General features: G+C 36.4%; 1 long non-coding RNA gene across 1 annotated transcript in view; it reads left to right on the top strand.

The window, feature by feature from the left end:
* The first annotated feature begins 2,725 nt into the window (after positions 1–2,725).
* The window catches only part of LOC102678703, a 117,215-nt gene continuing 100,076 nt past the window's right edge, over positions 2,726–19,864 (top strand). Inside the window, exon 1 of the long non-coding RNA XR_420744.2 lies at positions 2,726–3,652. This is a non-coding gene — a long non-coding RNA (uncharacterized LOC102678703). The remainder of the gene's footprint in view (positions 3,653–19,864) is intronic.

Here is a 19,864-nt window from a genome sequence, read left to right as displayed (position 1 = left end):
AAAAAAAAAAAAAAAAAAAAAAAGAAGAAGAAGAAGACGAAGGGATGGAAGTGGAGGAGTCTGACCGGTAAACGGGGTAATCATTTTATCCCGCTTTAAGGGAAGCGCTTGAAAGTGTCGTATAATTTTTCCGGAGCACGCGCCGCGCTATTTATGCGCGTAACTCGCGTTTTTCCGCAAGTGTACTCACCGGGTTTTAGCCTGTACCGAGGCTAAGCCGTTTCGCGGATGAATATAAATAGACGTGGCTCTAGCCACGCGGCCCGTTTCCAGTCGTTACAGAGAGAATCGCCTCCTAGTTTCCATTCTGGACGCGGCTCGCCTACAGTTTTCGCGTGGACACGCGCGCGTTGAATTCGCGAATTTCGATTTCCGACAAATTATTTAATTATCGAAGGCCGATTAATTCACGGCCGCGGAAAACGCAGAGAGTGGATCAACCGGTTGTTTTCGAGTGAAAAGTGGGGAAAAAGAGGTTGCTTAGAAATTAAATTAGGGTAGAAAATGGTGGACTTTGTCAAACGAAACACGCTTTCACAATCGATGCGAACGAACGGGCCGATTCGTGGATGTGTAAATGGATTTTCTTGGTTCTATTTTTATTTAATTGAGACGATTGAACTTCTGAATTTTTGATTATCGAGTAAGATGATTATTTTAATTTGGATCGTAGATTTATGTAATAATGATTGAAGAACGTTTAAGAGTAATTGTTATATATAATAAAATATCCGAACTAATTGGGAGAAATTTTAAGAAGAATTAAGTTAGTAAATATTTAAAAGAATATAAGAATTAATTAGATCATTAGTTAACTGAAATTTGGATAATCTATATATATAAATACAAGTGGGTCCATAAGAATACAACTTTGTTTTTTAAACTTAACTTTATAAGAAGTTATAACCATAAACTGTAATGAGGATCTATCTAGAACAGTCACACGCTATTCAAGAGCAACAGTTTCAATCATAGAATTCTATAAAGAGTAAGACATCTAAAAAAGTGCATAATATAATGGGATCCGTAATCAAAGTGACAAAATTTCGGAAACAACAAAATCAAGAGAACAATAGAACTTTTGATTCGATTTTTCAGAACAGAAACTTATATTCTTGCTATTTCTTTTCAAGAACATAGAATAGAACACATAACATAGAAATGGCAAACAAAATCTTGCGCCTGTAACAAAAATTTATTTTAATTCAATGAAAGATCTAAAGATTCGAAGAAGATTACATGGAAATCATGACTGGGAAGGATGGAAATGAAAAGTCAAGTTTCACGGTAGACCTTAATTAGATGATGCATTATGGAATTCGCGATTTCAAGCGGTACACGATATCACAAGATATTCGCAACGAAATATGGTGGTCCGTGGAGAACGACACTCGTGGTTGGCCAGCGATAAGTGACGTTACACGAATCATGGGAGGGGCAAAGAGGCTGAAAGTAATAAAAATAAGTAATTACTCGGAGTAATCGGCCACCATTCCGGATTCCCTGGGACCATGGTCGTTCAATTAGCTGAAAGTGTTCTTTCACTTCCACGGTTACCGCGGCAACCATTGTCCGGGACCTTCAGGAATAATACATAGTTGAAACAGGGACGCGAATCTCGAACGAAACGGTGCACTTCCGTATGTTCTTCATTGTTTTTTTACGTGACTATGATCAATCGTACGCTTCTTAATGATGACTCTTTCTATCCTCGTCACAGAGGTCAGAGAAATTCATCCACCTGCTTCATACGAATAGCCTCCCTTCAAACTTGCTCCTATTATCTTGTCGTTTAAAACACACGTAAGACACTGACGATTTCATTGGCAGAGTCGAGACGAAACGTCCTCCTCTTTTTCCTTCCTCTCACGTTACAACGTCGCACAAGTGTAATCAAGATAGTTATCTCGCAACTAATCACAACTCGCAGCAACGTCCTTCACCCGAGATAATCCTGTCTCAGATTGCGATGGGGAAAAGTAAAAAAAAAAGTAGGCTCAATAACACCGAGCAACGGACGTTGAACAGAAAACGAACCACGTCCTCATCGTCATCGTCCTTCTCCTCCACCTATCCCTCTCGCCGCCGTCATCATCGTCCTCTCGTCGTCGTGGAACACGGGCACAGATAGAGCGGGAGAGCGAAGGTGGGTGGGTGGGGGGAAGGCAGAGAGGCGGAGCGTAATAAAAATAAGTAATTACTGCGAGTAATCCTCCCCCTCCGTCGCTGGCCTCCTCATCTTGCCGCCACCCCTCTCGTTCTCTACGAGAGTCGTTCAATTAACGGGAATACTGTTGTCTNCCCTCACTACGTTTCCCTTCCAGTTCCCCCTCCGGCAGCCGGAACCCCATCCCACGCCCAGCGTCCGCGAAACCCGCGAAATGTTTCACTCGCAAAGTCGCGTGGAGTGCGGACTGCGCTCACTGTACGCCGAGGTAGGGCGAAAGAGGGGAGATATCGATGCCCCTCCTTCACTCACGCCCCTGACGTCCATCTATCCTTCCCCCACCGCGCCCGTCCCGCTCCCCGAGCATCGTGCACCATCCCTCCCGCGCTTCTCGCACTCTTACCCCCACCACCCGCGCTCAAACTCCCTCCACCGCCACGCCGCGGCGCTCTCCGCCATCCCCGCCCCCCACTCCGCCGCTCCTAGCTCGCAGCCTATCCACTCGCGCTCGAGGCGCGCTCACTCTGGCCCACTGCGCGGCCCGTGGCGGAGTGGGGGAAAGCTCCAAAGCCCCACTCGCTCGTCCGCCGTCGTGCCGTACGGTTCGTGTCGTGGCTTGTACGTGTTCTACGCGTCGCGCGGTGTGCTCTCGCGTCCGAACGATTCTCACACACCGGTCCACGGTCTACGTTTGACAGCGGAATATCTCGCGATCGACGTTTCGAGCGACGAGTTGCGCGAGATTCGTGACATCGCGAAAACGCGAATCCATTCGTGCTGCATCGTGTTACCTCGCTGTGCTCCGATTTATATTGTACTCCGGCCGTGGACGACTAACGCGGAAGATTGCGACCGAAGGACTGTGTGTACCCATGCTAGGACAACCGTCTCGAGTGGTCAGGAAGACATCGTCGTCCGTTTATAGGAGGATCTTTGGCGCCCCGTTGGCCGACTGGGCTGAACTACGACCCGGAGAGACGTCAAGGTGCACCGTGGCTGGTGCGTTACGAGAGTCGTTAGGTGCTGTGTTCGCGATACGAAGCGGAGCTTAAGATCAATAGTCGAGCGTGGAAGACGCGGGCTTTCGAACGAAAGTTTCGTGTTCTCTATATTCACGGAGGTTTTTCGCGGTGTCAGATCGTCCTCGTTGGAAGGATATCGAGGAGGATCGGGAGGAGCAGTGCGTTGACACCTGTCCGTTGACTTCACCGGACCACTCATCGTCCACAGTTTCTACGCATTAATCGACGGTTTCGAACGTTCGTTTTGTGAGCCAACGGCGACAAGCATCTGTGATCTCTCTTCGAGGAAGAATCGTGTCGTTGAAAAAAAAAAAAACGAAAATTCGAAAAGTGATCGTTCTTTGATCTTGACGACGTTGTGTAGAAAGTGTTATTGTTTGTTGTCTGTTCGCGAATACCATTTGCGGCACGAAGGAATATTACCTTTGACCAAGAACACAGCCTACGCATGCCGTGGATCGAGGTAAGAGTCTCCCGGACAATCAAGATTCACGTAAGCCAGGCTTCTTGCCTACGCTCTGAACGCCTTGCGCGTCTTATCGTGACACCGCTATCTCTCGGTATCTCTCGATCCGTGGATAACGGAGAGCCCTCGTATATTCGACAAATAGAGGAGTGGAGCGCATCTCCGTGTTTCATTGAAAGTTGTTATCTCCCATCCACTCATCAGCTGTTTCCTCGACAAGTGTATCCAGATGGAGGCTGGTAGCAAGGCTTGGTCCTGGCTGGTCTCGGCTGTTTTTGGACACGTCTCGTTACCGATTCCTGATTCCAAAGTTAACCGCTGACCAGGTGTCAAACGTTTCGTCAAATGGCCGCGAGGGTATCGTGCCAACTGGTGGGCACGGGAAGACTGAGAGAAGAAATTTCCGTGTAAGGTCTCGAGGCTGGGGCACGCAGGCGCGTCCGTCGCCACGTGGTCGAATGGTGATCCACGCTAGCCGAGATGTTAACCTTTTTCGAAAATCGAGGGGATCAGCCGCCGGCTGCGGCGATGGCGATGGCCGGTTTGTGGTTGCGGCGGTGGCGGTCGGGGCCCGCCGCGGGGAGAGGGTTGTGCACACGCTTGGCAAAACAAGTAGTTAGTTACGTGAGCGCTGGCAGTCCGCCAAACGAGCCTGCGAACTTTGAAATTGCGTTCGAGGCTTTCTTTCGCCGCGGCGATTATATGCGCGTCGGAGATAGGACAATGAGCGACAGAGTGGGACGGACGAGGAGGACGGAGAAAGGGGATGGAAGCTTATANGCCGCCGCACACGAAGCAGGAACCAGAGAGATTCGATCGCCTTACGCCGATGCTTTTTCGCTTCTAGCTCGATTTCTATTTTGGGGGGAGAGGGAGGGGAGGATAGGCGATTCGAACGAAATTCGCACGACGAGGTCCCCGCTCGAAATTGCTTTTACTCGGCACCCCATTAATCTTTGGGAAGGTAAGAGGGAGAAATAAGCAGGGGGCAAAAGGGCGGGTCGGAGAAAGAATCGTTTCTTTATCGAGATACGCCGGTCAATGCGATCGCCGTTTATTTTCCACGTTCCTGCGTGTCTTTTTTTATTCTCGTTTCAATACGGAGAACAGCAACCGAGCCGAGATGTATATTCGCAGAGTATATAGGGCAAACTGATTATTTTCGAGGACAACTTTGAGTCGCGTTTTGTTATTGGGGGAGAATGCACGAAGATGGGAAATGCTAAAAATTAATTTTGCCGTTTGTCGAGTAATTATGTCGAGTTTATAAATAGTGAGGACTCTCTCTCCAATTATTGTAGTTTAGTTAGGTATTAAATAATAAATATATAATTTCTTTTGAAATGAATCTTTCTCTTTTAATCTAAATTTTATTTTCTTTATGTAAAATATCGCGAAGAGATATAGTTTCATTATTAACCCTCAAAGAATATCATAGAAATTTCATCATTTCTTTTGATAGCTTTGAGGTTTTTTTTAAGAGTTAATAATTGATAAAGAAGAATAAAAATGGTAGAATTCTGGAAGGATTAATCCTAAAAATTCTTTTTTATCGATTATTAATGAAGAAACACGTTAAAAAGAAAATAGAATATATTCTTTTACCGAAAATTATTTATTCAATAAATAACCAAAATATCGTATTACATATGCTGTATCGTTAAAATGACAGTAAAACGATTTTAAAATATCAACAATTATTGAAAAAATTGTTAATATAAATACCAAAAACTTTTTTCATAATTCATCACGTTTATATATAAATAACGATAAAAACTTTTAATGGCCATGATTATTTCAAATTTATAGCAAAAATTATAATTTCTAAATATTATACACTTCAAGAAAATTTTAAAATATAAGAATTATAATCACACGATAATATTATCATTATTGATGTAGATTCTAGATATCTTCGTAATACCTATATTTGAGAATGACTCAATACAGGTAGTCGAAGTAACGGACTATTTTCAACGACTTACCATTATCGCGACGTATATTATCGATAACATAATTTACTTTGGCGTGGATGCAAGTCGGTTATAAAATATTTCCACAGGTATAATATTGCTGTTGGGTGTTATTTTGGTTTGCCAGTTTCGAGGCGCGTTGTTTCGCGGCGGGCCTCACACACGGAATTAGGGCAATTCGAATGTCTTGAACCAAGACTCATCAAGACAACGTAGTAAATATTCTCATTGTAACGTATTATTATCGAAATTCCTTTCACACGAATAATCATCATATTTTCAAACATTAACGTCTTTCGTTCCGTGTTATATTTCGTACGTTATTACCAATGAGAAATTAAATATCGAATAGTTTAGAAAATTTAAATTGTATTTACAAATAAAAATATATGTTACTTAATTTTCGAAAATCACTCGAATTTGATATTGAAATATAATTCGTTATAATGTACAATTTGCATTGTTATAATGAAACAATGGATGAGACATTTAAGCTTCAACTTACATTTAAGCTTGACGTGCATATAATATTTGACAGTGGATGTATTTAGACGATGCATAAATATTATATTCTAAATATTTTTATACATTTGTGTCAGTTATTTTATGTGCAATAATTTTAGAAATATTGACAAGTAGATATTTTAAAATATTTTTAAACGTTTTAAAATTGTAGAATGATAAAAAGACAGTATAAATCACGTGGCATAAATGATATATCACTAAGAAAATATTGTCTTTGAAAAAGAAGATGCAATAAATCTAGAAAATAAATTTTCATTCAATATAGTAATTATTTTTAATTTGCTTAATAAAAGATTATAGGTATTTAATTTATAAAAATCATTATTTCGATAAATAAAAGATCCTTCTTCTCTATTTCTAGACGTGATATTTAAGTTTTTACAAGAATTCAAAGAATAATTTTTTTGAAAAGAGAAATCACACGAGAATGAAAATTGAATGAGAAATTTTCATTTACAAATATTTGCATAGCTCCTGCGATTCATTCAATTTTATAAAAACTTTTTTATTTTATTATATATTTTTATATTTTAAAGGAACAATAAATTTTTCTTAATCGCCTGATAAGCTTAAGAATTTTTTTATAGAATAAAAACATGTAGCTATGAAGATTTAAAAATCTATTCTGCCATCCAAAATAATAAGAAATCTCGAATAAAAATATCAAAGTTAAATTATTAATTTATTTATTATATTACTATAAAAATTTGTTGAATAAGTGGATAAGAAAATCTTGGTTAAATTTTTCTTCCATCAAAATAACCATCTTTATTCTGTCTTTAATTAAAAAAAAAATTTTAATTGTCGATAAACATTTAATACAAACAGATACTTTCATCATAATTATTTCTCAAAAAAATCTTTTATTCCACGAAAAAGAAATATAATTTATTAAATATATTAAGTATAAGATTTTCATCACCGATAATAAATTCAATTAATCACATATGCATACGATCATTGTTCCACAAAATACACAAATATAAAAAAATTTTCTCGTTACTATCTAGGCTATCAGGATATTCATGCTAATTTAAATTTCTATAAACACAAATACAAAAAATGAAATTAAAATAAAAATTCATTTCACCATTTTTATAAATAATACGTATTCCTTGGTTACACTCTACTATTTTGCATATCGTATTCACATTCTGTGGATTTATTTACATTTAAATTTTCCATAAATGTATAAATTTCCCGCGCTCTATTTATTACTTGAAAACGGGTTGAACGGTCGGGAGAGCAGGAACCGGGCCGCGAAAAAACAACTTTCGGATCCGTTTCCGCCCCGTTTCAAGGCAGGAACGATCGTGAACGTGCAAAAATTCGGATCTGCCGACTCATTGTTCCCCGTACCCGTGTTCGTTAATTGGAAAGTTTGACACCTGAATGAGATCGTAAAAATGTGGGGTGCGCCGCGCATGGAGGAGGGTTGGCCGGGGTCGGAGGAAAAAGGCGCGAAAATAGTGGTCGGGCGCGTAGGGTGGCAGGTGGGGGCGTCGTAAAATAATAAATTTGGTCCTTGACCACCCTGAAACCCATAACCAGCCTCTACAACCTGTCAAATGGTCGACCCAAATACTTTGGAAGCGTGAATAGTTTCGGGTACCTGCTGCACCCTGAAACGAGGTCTCTTGTCCCCCAATATCCTTCGCTTTCCTTTCGTCGTCCCTGTGTTTCGCTGTTTATTTTCAGTTGGCCATTCCAGAGCTTTCGCGTGTTGTAAACGTGTCGAAGTTATATTAATGTAGATGGGCAAACAGTTGTGGGATAAAAATAACTTAGTTTGCTATGCGCGCTCGAGAATCTGTATAAAATTGTGGTGTGCACCGAGCATTCTTAATAAAATATGAAAAATTAATATTATTGTGCACCGTGTATTTTTACAACGAGTGTGAGAGCATTGATATATATATTTTTAATAAGTGTGAAAAAAATAATATTATTAGTGTAGATTTATATTCTTAATAATGAAACGTGAGCAATTATTTAGAAAGTTTAAGAATTATTGAAAAAAATACCAGGAAATACGTATCCAACAAATATCGAGATTTTAATGGCACGAAATGGGAAAGTTAAAATTTTTAAGGAGAGAAAGAAAATTGATTATTACGATTTTAGTTTATAATTATATAATTATCTTGAATATTTTTATACAAAGAAATTTATTTTTATTTTTCGTGTTAAATTTAATCGAGTAAATTGAAATTGAATATATATAAATTAAAATCTGAATTTCCTTAAAAATGCTAAAATCCATGATATTAAGATCATGAGAGAGATAATCGATACGCAATAATAGATTCCGAGAAAATAACGCGATGCAAGTATGTGCAAAATGTAGCTCATACTGGTTTATAAATGTCACGGTGACTCAAAAAATCGAGAAAAAAAGGAACAAATTATCTTAAAATGCAAATTACCTTAAAAATGCTGATCCACGATATTAATTAAACGTGTTGATATAACAATAATGAATCCAAAAAGAGAGTGTGCGATGCGCAAAACGTAGGATTTATAGATATCATGATGAAATTTGTCAATAAAAATATTTGTATATGCGTAGTGTGATCAAAGTCTAATTATAATTTATAACATCGAGGTATCGAGTTTAATGAGTTTATATATCCGTAGATTAGGATCAAAAGACGTCGAACGTATTCGCAATTAGAGCGACTAGTTTTTAATTTTCGCCGAGCAACGACGCGATTCGATTTTGTTGCGCATCTGCCGCTTAGTGGAACGAGTTCGCGTCAAATGAAATTCAACAAAGGATCCAATTAAGTCCAATTAGAAACGTATCGCGCGACGTGGAACAGCTGTCACGCGAGATAAGCTGCAGCCTCGCGCCACGTCAGATTAGGCTCGATTATCGCCGAGACTCGATAATATGTGAAAAGCTCTGCTACATTTAAACGTTGGGCTTGAAACAAAAAAAGAAAAAAAAAAAAAAAAAAAAAAAAAAAGAAAAAACGAAGAACAGGAGAAATAATTATTCTGCGCTAAACGAGAAACAGAGAAACGCGATAAACGCTCGTCCCACTGTCTCTTAAACGCAGAGATTAAGCCTCTTATCCCTTTTTTTCATACGGGATTCGCTTATGCGATTCACGTATAAGATATGCGCTCGACCATTCTTTCACACGGTAATTCTGATCTTTTTAATTAAAATTTAATTCTCTATTTAGTATTTTCTAGTATTCAGTTGAGATATATTGAAATATTTGAAGTTGTATGCGTTTTTTAAGTTTAAAAGGTTTATACAATCTTTGTAGGAATATAAAACTGAGTTATTTTTTTTTATATATACTAAGAATTTTTTCTCTTAATTTTGCGCGTTGGTTGATCTTCGTATAGTTTTTTTCTATATGATTTCTGTATCAATCTTCGAAGAAAATCAATGAGAAGCAAATTCGTCTGTATAAAAAAGGAGTTAGGAGTTGTTCGAATGAAAGTATTATATATCTAATATCCATTTCGTTGAAAATATCCAAATAGATCCGATTGCGAGTAGTAAATGGGACGCTAATTAAATATTTATTTAATTTAGATTGTGCAGCTTATTGTGCAATACATTTCATTACATTAATAATTTTATGCTACCACAATATGGTCGGAAATTGTAAATTAATAATCAGAACTTTGAATTTGATATCTATATATCCAACACATATTCATTCAGAATTCGTATTCCTTTTTAGAAAATTAAAAATTTCTTTTTCAGAACTTTTAAAGAAAATCCGAATCGACTTCGAGTTCTTTCACATTGTTTGAATACCCATACAATTCAGATACTCCCTTAGTATTCAATACTTCAATATTCCAATCCAAATTTTAAACCAAACCTTAGTAGTACACATCCAAAATATTTCGAATATTCATAATATCCTTTCCAGCGAAGAGAATTCTAACAATGATACTTCGAATTATCGCTCGACCATCAACTTTCTTGATCGACACTCGGCATCAACCAATTTTTCCCCCCTCGCCCCCGATCACATCTTACCCCAGCCTAGCATTTTCACCGACTTCGACTTATTATCTCGACGCCGTTTCCACCTTTTTCCCCCTCCTCCTCCTCCTCACTCGAACCGGACACTAGGCTAGAGCACAGACGTCTTGTCGTAACGAAAGTGGCAGTTTGCAATTAAACGACGATGTTATCGTAAAGGACCTGTAGGTCGGTCGAGTGTACATGGCAGCGAATTAAAATGTAAATACTTGATTAAAGTTAATCCCGGCCAGGTGAATAAACCTGCTGTGGCGAGGGACAGAGAGGATCTTGCGAAGGAGAGAAAGAGAGAGACAGAGATAGAGGCTGGGATACGTAGCCGTGGAGGGGAGGGGTAGGAGAAGGGACTAGCGAGGGCTACGGAGGCNCGCGCTTCTCCGGGGCGAAGAGACGCGAGGGGCGGAGGGTTGATTAAAACTAACGTTGCGCCAAGAATTTACCCCCGTGAGAAGAGAGGAGAGATTGAAAATTAAATTAATATACAAAACCTCCCTCCCTTGGCCACCGGGGCTAATTAGTTATATGATAGTGATTAAAAGTTAAGTGTACAAGTCTTTGGAAATGGGGGAGGGGGAGGGGAGGGGGATTGTTGCTGCGAACAGGGGGTAATCGATCGACGGTTCGTGATATTGAAATTAGGTTTCAGATTGGAAATTGGATGATGCTTTGGAAGAATTAAGAATTGTTTAAAGTTAAAATTGCCGGCCATTTTAGGCTCTATATTCACTCTGTTTCTGGTATGAAGAGAGATAATGTGAAATGCGATGATTAATTTCTTAATGTTTCGTTTTTTTCTCAAGATACGAAGATCGTCTTGAATATTTCCTTGAAATATTTGATTATTCGATTTGAATGCTAAGTAAAAAACTATTAAATAATAATAATTGGTAATAATCTAATATGTGATAATTTAATAATTCTTTGTTTTTTTTCAATTTTTTATCATAATTACGTAACGATTTGAAGGACAATAATTGTGAAATTTCAAATTTTTCCAAATTTTTAATACAGTAGAACTTCATTTATGTGAACAAAATTTCATTTGAACTGTTATAATATAAATTTAATTAATAATAATTTAATATAACGGCAAGTAATTTATATTTTCTAAATTTTATTTGATTTTTCAGATAAAATTTTAAATTACACCTTATTTTTATGTTAGCTCTTTCTAATTAAGAAATTCATTTTTAATATAATTTGTAATTTCTATTACGTCAAAGTAAAATTTTTCAAAATTATTACTTTTTAGAAGATAAAGATAAATAATATAAAAATAAAAGTAACTGAAATATGAAATATGATAATTGTTTTGTTCATTATTTAATTTCAAATTTAACCAAACGAAATTACTTTCCTTGATCTCTTAAAAAATATCTCTTTCTTCCGGACAAACGATACATTTTTCATACTCAAGATAATTATATCTCCTCTTTTATTTAAATTTGTATTTCATTAAGATTAATTATTGCAGCGAAATTAAAATGAATGTACTTGCAGCGAGACAAATACTTCATATTTTATAGAAATTAAATTAGTGACATCCAAGACAATTTCCTTGCCTTTTATTTACAATAGTAGGTTCCATTAAAGAAAAGAAGATAATTATAACTTTATTCTTTTTCGAAAATTTCTAACCTGAATAATAATAACAATTTTTATTTATCTTTTGCCATTTTCAAAATTGCCTATTCATAATAATAATATTCAAAATTATCAAACATTCAGAGAAACAATTCTCAATTCTCCTTCCTTTCCTTTTTCAAATTATTCCTGAACAATTTTTTATTTTCATTATTCCATTTCTAAAATCTATAATATATATATCCCGCATTATTCCTAACACGAGCGTAACGAGGACAACGCTTGTGCACATTAAACGATAGAAACCGGTTCAGTTGAGGAGGAAAAAAAAAAAAAAAATCCTGGCAACATTGAAACACGGTATATAGCGACGAATCTATTCAATATGCAACTATTGGAAGCGGTCGTAATTAGGAAATAGCTGAAGTACCCGTAAATTTTCATTACGGGGTCAAAGAGAGTGAGTCTCGTGTCGCGGTCGCGAAATGAATTCGCGAAACAGGGGTGAGGAGGGAAGGGAATGCAACATCGCCAGTCGAATAGTTTTCTCGAGGTATTTTCAATATATGTTTCGTTGACATTAAGCCAATTGAATGTTCCACCAAGGAATGAGTGATAAATGAAATTCCTTGGCGGATTTAATAATCGCTAATGAAAAATTTATTCACCGTAGACCGGGGAGGAGTTGTGCGAGGGGTGGGAATGGAAACGATTTCTCTTAACGAAATTAATCCAACCGATGGAATAAATAGTTGCGACATCGAAAAATCTTGATCCTCGGGGAGAGACAAGGTTGCTATAAGGTTGATATAAAACATGTTTCGTTGAATGGCAGCGGCCTCTTAATGAATCGAGTCGTGCTATCTTAATTTCGAGTAAATGTTTTTCAGGATTGAAAATAGATTTTTGAAATGGATAATTAAAAATAAATACTTTTTTTTTTCTCTTTTTATTTTACTGTTCTGTTAATACTGTTTAATTAATATTGGATTATTAGTGGTTTGGAACTAATACGAATGATATTTAAATTTTTTTTCTTAAGAAGATTGATATTTTTTTGAAAATGTCAATTATTTTTGTTTCGTGGAAAATTGAAATTTTTCTAGATGCAATACTCGATCTTACAGTTCAATGAAGAATCTGGTACAGGAGAGAATGAGATGATTGGTGGTAGGTGTCACAGTTTATTTTGCAAGCAAACTTTACTTTCAAATGGTATTTCAGATATACATTTTAATAAAAATTTATACAAATATTTTGAAATAAATATATTTCATTAGAAAGATAAAATAGTTCTATTTTCCAAGTAACAATTTTTAACTTTAATTAATTTTACAGTTTGGTCTATTTTTGATATTTTTAATTTATGTTTCTCTATTTTCTGAAGAATCTGAAAGAAATAATCTAAATATTTGCTTTTGACTTAAATATTAAACGACATACTATTTGATTTAACACCATAATTACCAAATTAGTAGAATCACAGGTTAAATTGAAGAATTTCAAATTGTTTAATATATATAAAAAATTTTATAATATAAAATTAAATTGGTATATTGGAATATAATTATACACACATATCTTCATTATTCTTATAATACAAATTTTATCAATACTTACATCATATATTTATTTTTAATTTAAGTTAAATTTTCTGTGTTAAATGAAATAAAATAAAAATGATATCGATAAAAATATTTTAAACTCTTCAACTCAACAATTTTAAACAATATCGAATTTTCTCTCAAAGTTTCTCGAATTCAAATAACTCAAATATTGATAATTTTGTTTAGCTTGGCACGTTCTTCAACATCTCCATAAGATAAGAATACAATTTCTCGATTACACGGGAGGAGGAAATGGAAAATTCGGTTCCTAACGATCCAATTATACGGTGATATTTTTCCTTTCGAATCCGTCGCTCCCTCGAATCCCTCCCGTTCGTCTGTTCGTTCATTTCGATAATTAAAACGAAATTTCGCTCTCGGATACAGATTTAACGAATCGAACTTACAGTGGGCGCAAATGAATTGCTTCGTTTAGCGCGACTCACCGACCGTGACAGAAATATAATTTTCAATCTGCGCCCGCGTATACGCGCGTTAAGTCAGGGGGTTGGACACAGGGGGGAGGGGAGTTGGAGTTCAATCCGCGAAGAATTTGTCGAAAAAAAAGGAAGGAGGGGAGAAAAAAAAGAAAAAGAAAGAGGAGGAAAAAAATAACGAAACCTTTTAATGGCGTTAAGTGCGATTCGAACAAATAATCGAGCCAGTATTTCGCGTTCGGTGTTTCATTATTTTTAATGAATATCCATTATTTTTAATGAATCCTCGAGAAGAGACGTTTTGGAAAACGTCGGAGGGACATCGATAATGGACGACGTTTCTCTCTTATTTTTTATGGAGAATTTCATCTAACAATGTTTATCTATCACTTTTCCATGAAATATTTTGGATTATGGTGGAAAGATTACGTTGGGTTTGATTCTTCTTTCTTGAACCGTTTCAAACGGATGGAATATATTAATTGCAATCGTTGTGATTAATTTATTTTGCCAAGGGATCTTAAGTTATAAATCAATTCGTATAAGATAGTGAGATCAGATTCGTGAATTCATTATTTTTTTCTATATTTTTCGTGGCATGAATGAGAAATACAAATAGTAAGATCATAGATATAATAATGATTTATATTATAAAAATTTAAAGGAAATAAAATATGATTAAATACAAATGATCCTTATATCATTAAAGGAGCTACAAGGAATATATTTGCATATATTATATTTTAATAAAGATATTATTAAACATTTCGAAATCTAATATACTTAATTAAATACGGATAAATATGTAAATGTTATAATAAATATAAATGTTTATAAAAATTAATTTATCAAAATATAAGAAATTTTAATTTGACAGGTTGTTATCATTAAATAGTAAAATAAATAGTTAATTTACAATATTTAACTAATTTCAAATTTGGATATATTATAATTAATTTATTCTTCTATTCAAAGCTAATTTTTTCATTAACTCTACTTATATATATTGTTATATATACTGTTCATTATAACGTCGATTATCTGTGCCATTTATTTCCCTTTTAAACAAATTCCCAAATTAATCAAAATTCTATTTTCGTCTCATTAATAATATATCAACATCTTAAGAATTAAAATTTACTACCAATTAATATAAACACACTCATCTTACATCATCTCTCAATAAATTCTCTCTCTCTCTTTCTACTAATTTTCACTAATTACAACTCGAAAATGTTATTCCCTTGAATAACATTTTCAATTCAACTTCAACGATAAAAGGAAAGCAAACGGTGGAAACCAAAATTTCCTTTAAATTTCGTTCGAAACAAACCTTCTCTCCTCGATCGTAGAAAAAGCGTGGAAGAACAATTTTTTCCCATCCAAGGGGAACCTTAAACCCTTTCGCGGAGTTAACTCTACGCGGGATGCTCGCATAGTTTCCTTTAGTCGGTTACGTAACACGGCCAGATGGATAGAGAAGGAGAGAGGGAGAGAGAGAGAGCGAGGCTCGACGATTGAAAATCTCGCTTTGAAATAAGATATATATCCGGTGCCCGTGTGTCTGCCCGGTGGTATACATATATATATATATAGGGTGGTGGTACAGTTACTCGAACGCGTTTCCAATCTCATAAAGGCGTCCCAACGTCGATTATTCCCGTTCGATACTTGGCAGAAATTTTTAAGTATATTAGGAATATACTGGCGGCCCTCGCTGAATTATTCGAATGCTTTCAAGAAATTGCAGGATGCATTAGCTTACATTACGCCGCCTCCATTACATTATGAATATTACTCTGCCGTATATTGATGAGAAGAGTGGATCCGGCGCGCGCGCCGCCCGAGAGGGGTCCGCTTTTATTATTTCTTGCGTTTCAGACGCGCCATTTACGAATTACCACGTTAATAGGGGCGACGCGAGATTTATCGGATCCATGGTTTCGAGCGCGAGTCGACTCGAGGCGACGCGTGTCGCGTCGTTTCCAATTAGTTTTTGAAAGAATTGGAGGGGAGGAAGGATGATGCGGAGGAATATTGGATGGATAATGCGGGTGTAAACGTGTCACCACGAGGAAATTATATTTTTCGACTACTCTTCAACGCCGGTCACCGGATGGATAATAATGATTGATCGAATGAGAATGGATGAAAAAACGATTGCATCAATATTGTCGAGAAACTGTGTATATATATATATAGAAGTTGAAATTGATGTGGTTACATTTAAAATTTGTTCAAAAATTGATTTAAATTCTTCGAGTCATTTTTAAACCCTTTCAGTGAATAAGCATTCTCTCAACTCTGATTAGATGATAATCATGGAGTATATTTTCATCATGAAACGCGATTATGAATTAAAGATCTAAATATGGAATAGGGAAAAATGTGTGTATTGTTTTGTTTGAAAATTTTATTATTAATTTTTAATGTTATTGTTTCAACTAGCTCCAAACTCTAAGTTGATGCATTCTGAATATTTTTATACTCTGAATATAATTTACACATCTATAAAATCATTTCGCATATAACAACATTGATTATTTGATTGATTTGACATTTATTCAAAAAACATTGTGGACCAATTTTTCTCCTACAAAAAAGGGTAGCTATTAGCAATACAGTATTTGGACGCACTTGATGGCAAAATTGAAACGAAAAGTCAATGTATCGATTTAAATCAACGTAATAATATAACCATACAAATATACATCATAAATACAATAATTTTTGATCGATTTATCCAATAATAAAGGGTCGCGTATTACACAAATATCGAATATCCCTCTTATATTTATTAAAATTCGAACAGAATTTTTTGCGATACACGAATTGAAAAACATACACACATACATATATCATCACAATACACATCGGATATTTCGAGCACGGAGAAAACCTGTCCCGATTTAGGAGGCAATTTGAAGCAAGCATATATATATATAATATACACACTTGTATCGACATTCTATATTCGAGTTACTTTCAGACTCGTTCGAACGTAATTCCTTTTCCCTCGTTGTTTCTCTATCTGACACGAGCCACCTCTCTCCTCCCTTTTCTCTGGAACGCCTTGGAGCATTAGCTCGAATACATCCATGAATATTATCCTGTACTTTGGCGAGTGCCGAGAAGGGTGTCTGGAGACGTGAAGGGGGATAGAGAGAAAGAGAAAGAAAGAGAGAGAGAAGGAGAGGGAGAGAGAGCTGGTGAAGGGTCGGTATGGTATATAAGGTATAAGGTAGTCCATTAGCGTTAATATTATAAACGTTAGCTGCCCCCTGGCCATCCCTGTAACATACTCACGTGCGCCTGCGCTTCCTCTCTCTCTCTCTTTCTCTTTCTCTCTCTCGCGCGCACGCGACCACCCTCTCCACACTCTCTTCCTTTCTCCTCTCCATTTCAACGACCGTTCCCTGCTACTTTCCATCTCTCTTTCTTTCGCTCGTTCCTTTCTCTTTCTCATTCATTTTCTCGGTTGTTTCGTGTGCCTTTCTATGTATATATATATATATCTTTCCTTTTTCCTCGTCCATCCGTTTGTTCTTCGTCTAACTATCTAAAACCTTGTACGTCGAGTCTCTCTCCTCTTTACGTTCATCGTCGTACAAACAACACACGCTAATATACCTCTTGACTACACAGAGGGAGAAAGAGAAAGAGGGAGCGTGGTATATATATATATATATATGTGCAACACGACGAACCTCTTACTTAGGTGTTCTGTTACCGTACTTTATACTGGAGTTCATGGTCTACAGGGTGACCGGATTGTGATCCGACACCGGCCATCCCTGCGACAGGTGGCCTCCACCAAAAAGGTGGCCTCCTCGATTAGCCTCGCCGGACAATGCTATGCATATTCTCGATCATTCGACTTCTCTCCACTTCTCGGCCGAGATAAAGTTAATCTGCTTCGTTGACACCGGTGATCCTCTTCTTTGGCGGATTCTAGGAATTGGTCTGGTCAGTTTTTTCGATATGGTATACGGAATTTCGATTTAATTTGTATATTTGGGATAAAGGCGAAAGCATTAATATGAGAGACAGTGATAAGTTGACCGATATCAGATAGAAAAGTAGAAACGTTACACAGTAATTTAAAAATTGTATTTATATAAATTAAAAATCTTGAAAGGTAATATATCTACAATGTTCCACAGATCGTGAGAGAACATAATTCAAACGTCTAGTCAAGTCTAGTAATATATAGATCTAGTAATATAGTCGAATCAAATCTAGTAATATATTATTAAGAGAATGGTTAAAAGTAATTTAATTAGATTTGTGTAATTAATAATTTTATAATTTCTATAATTTAAGTTGTTCTGTACTATTAAGGTGTATTGTGTTAAATAATTATGATTTGATAATTAAATTACGATATTAAATAATGGAAGATTTAACTTCTATACCAGAAACGAATTTAAAAATTGAATATTATTTTATGATTCACATTGCAAAATATTTAAAAATTTATCCTCGGTATTTCTCGAAACATTTTTATCGATCGCCACAAAAAGCAAATCGAAACTCCATACGATATAATTCCAACTCGAAATCATCCTCGCGCCGTTCCTTGCACAACGACGCTCTCCAACAAACATCATCCCGCAACAAAAATACGGGAAAAAAGAGCTCTCAGCTTCTTTTCTCAATGACATCTAGCCAACCGAGGCAGAAGAAAGCTAATAAGAACGTGTTGGCTTTTAGACGTTCCCACGGGGATGTGGTCAGTCGGAGAAAAGTCGGTTATGCTGCGTCCAGGTGGCTAAGAGGAGGCGCTAATTTCCCGTGTAACTATGCGCGATTGTTGTTTATTATTATGTATACTAATGGAGCACTAAGGGACTCGGCCAACACTCCACGCCACTCCAATTCCAAGAGGATTTCGCTAATTCACCGGATCTAGCCTTTCCCCCCTCCTTCCTAACGATGGATCATAGCGCGAAATGGGAATACGAAGTTTGCTTGGGAGAGGGAGAGAGAGAGAGAGAGAGAGAGATGGTTTTCAACCGTGAACAGAGATTATCCGCCGAATGCAACGAGGGTTCATCGATACACCCTCTTGCGACCCTCCACACTCGCGGACGTCCGCTTATTTGTTTTAAAATCAAGCAGGAAAGATTATCTCGCGAACCATTTTGGATAGGCTAAAGCCATTGTCCCGAAAGTTGAAGGATGTCGAAAAGTTAATTCGCCGGTGAACTTTTCTCATGAAATTTTCGAAGTTCCGTTTCATTTACATCCCTAGCTAGGTTACATCGATTCGTTTTCATCGAATCTCGTATCCTTCCTTCATTCGCCCTTCCTCTTTTCCTGAACGATTACACTGGGCGCTGGTTGGTGTACACGAGATGGAATAATGGTTTTTGTAATTTTGAAATGATGAGGTTTCTGAAGAATTTTTGATTTGCTGAAGTGGATTCTTCTTGTTCAATGGAGTTGGGCTTGATGGATTCTTTTTTTTTTATATTAAAATTTGTAAGGAATTATTAATTCTGAAATTGCATATTATTCTTTCAGCCCATCAAATGGTATACCGAAATCTTTGTAAAAAAAGTTTTGAAAAAATTTTCTAAAAAATCACAAAATTATATTTTATGATTTATCTCCAAGAACGTAATAATTATCTTTTTCTTCTTTAATTTTTTAATATCAATCAATTAATTAACCATTCACTAATTAAGTCTCCCTTCTCAATCACTTTATAAAACTCTTACACAAATTGCTTACAAAAAACAATAAAAAAGAAAAAAAGTTCACAATATACTTCCATTCAATCCCCTTAATACATCTTTTCCAAACTTGGACAGACAAAAATAACTATTTTCCCTAAAAACTCCGTACAAGATATCCATAAACGATCTTATTTCAATGTCGCTCCCAAGTCAATTCCCAAAGTGGCCTCCTCTTAAGTTCCACCCTTTATAAATACTACAAGAAATTCGATTGGCCACGTTAAGAATCGTCGAAGGGTTTTACATCGGAAAGGGAGAATCCAACCTCGTTTCTTATCGGCCTCGAGTACAGAGACGAGGTGTATTTGAGATCGTGCTATCGCAACC

The sequence above is a fragment of the Apis dorsata genome, unplaced genomic scaffold (genome assembly GCF_000469605.1).
Source record: "Apis dorsata unplaced genomic scaffold, Apis dorsata 1.3 scaffold_50, whole genome shotgun sequence".
Classification (NCBI taxonomy): domain Eukaryota; kingdom Metazoa; phylum Arthropoda; class Insecta; order Hymenoptera; family Apidae; genus Apis; species Apis dorsata.
The sequence above is the reverse complement of the archived record's forward strand: the minus strand, read 5'-3'. Positions and strand labels throughout refer to the sequence as shown.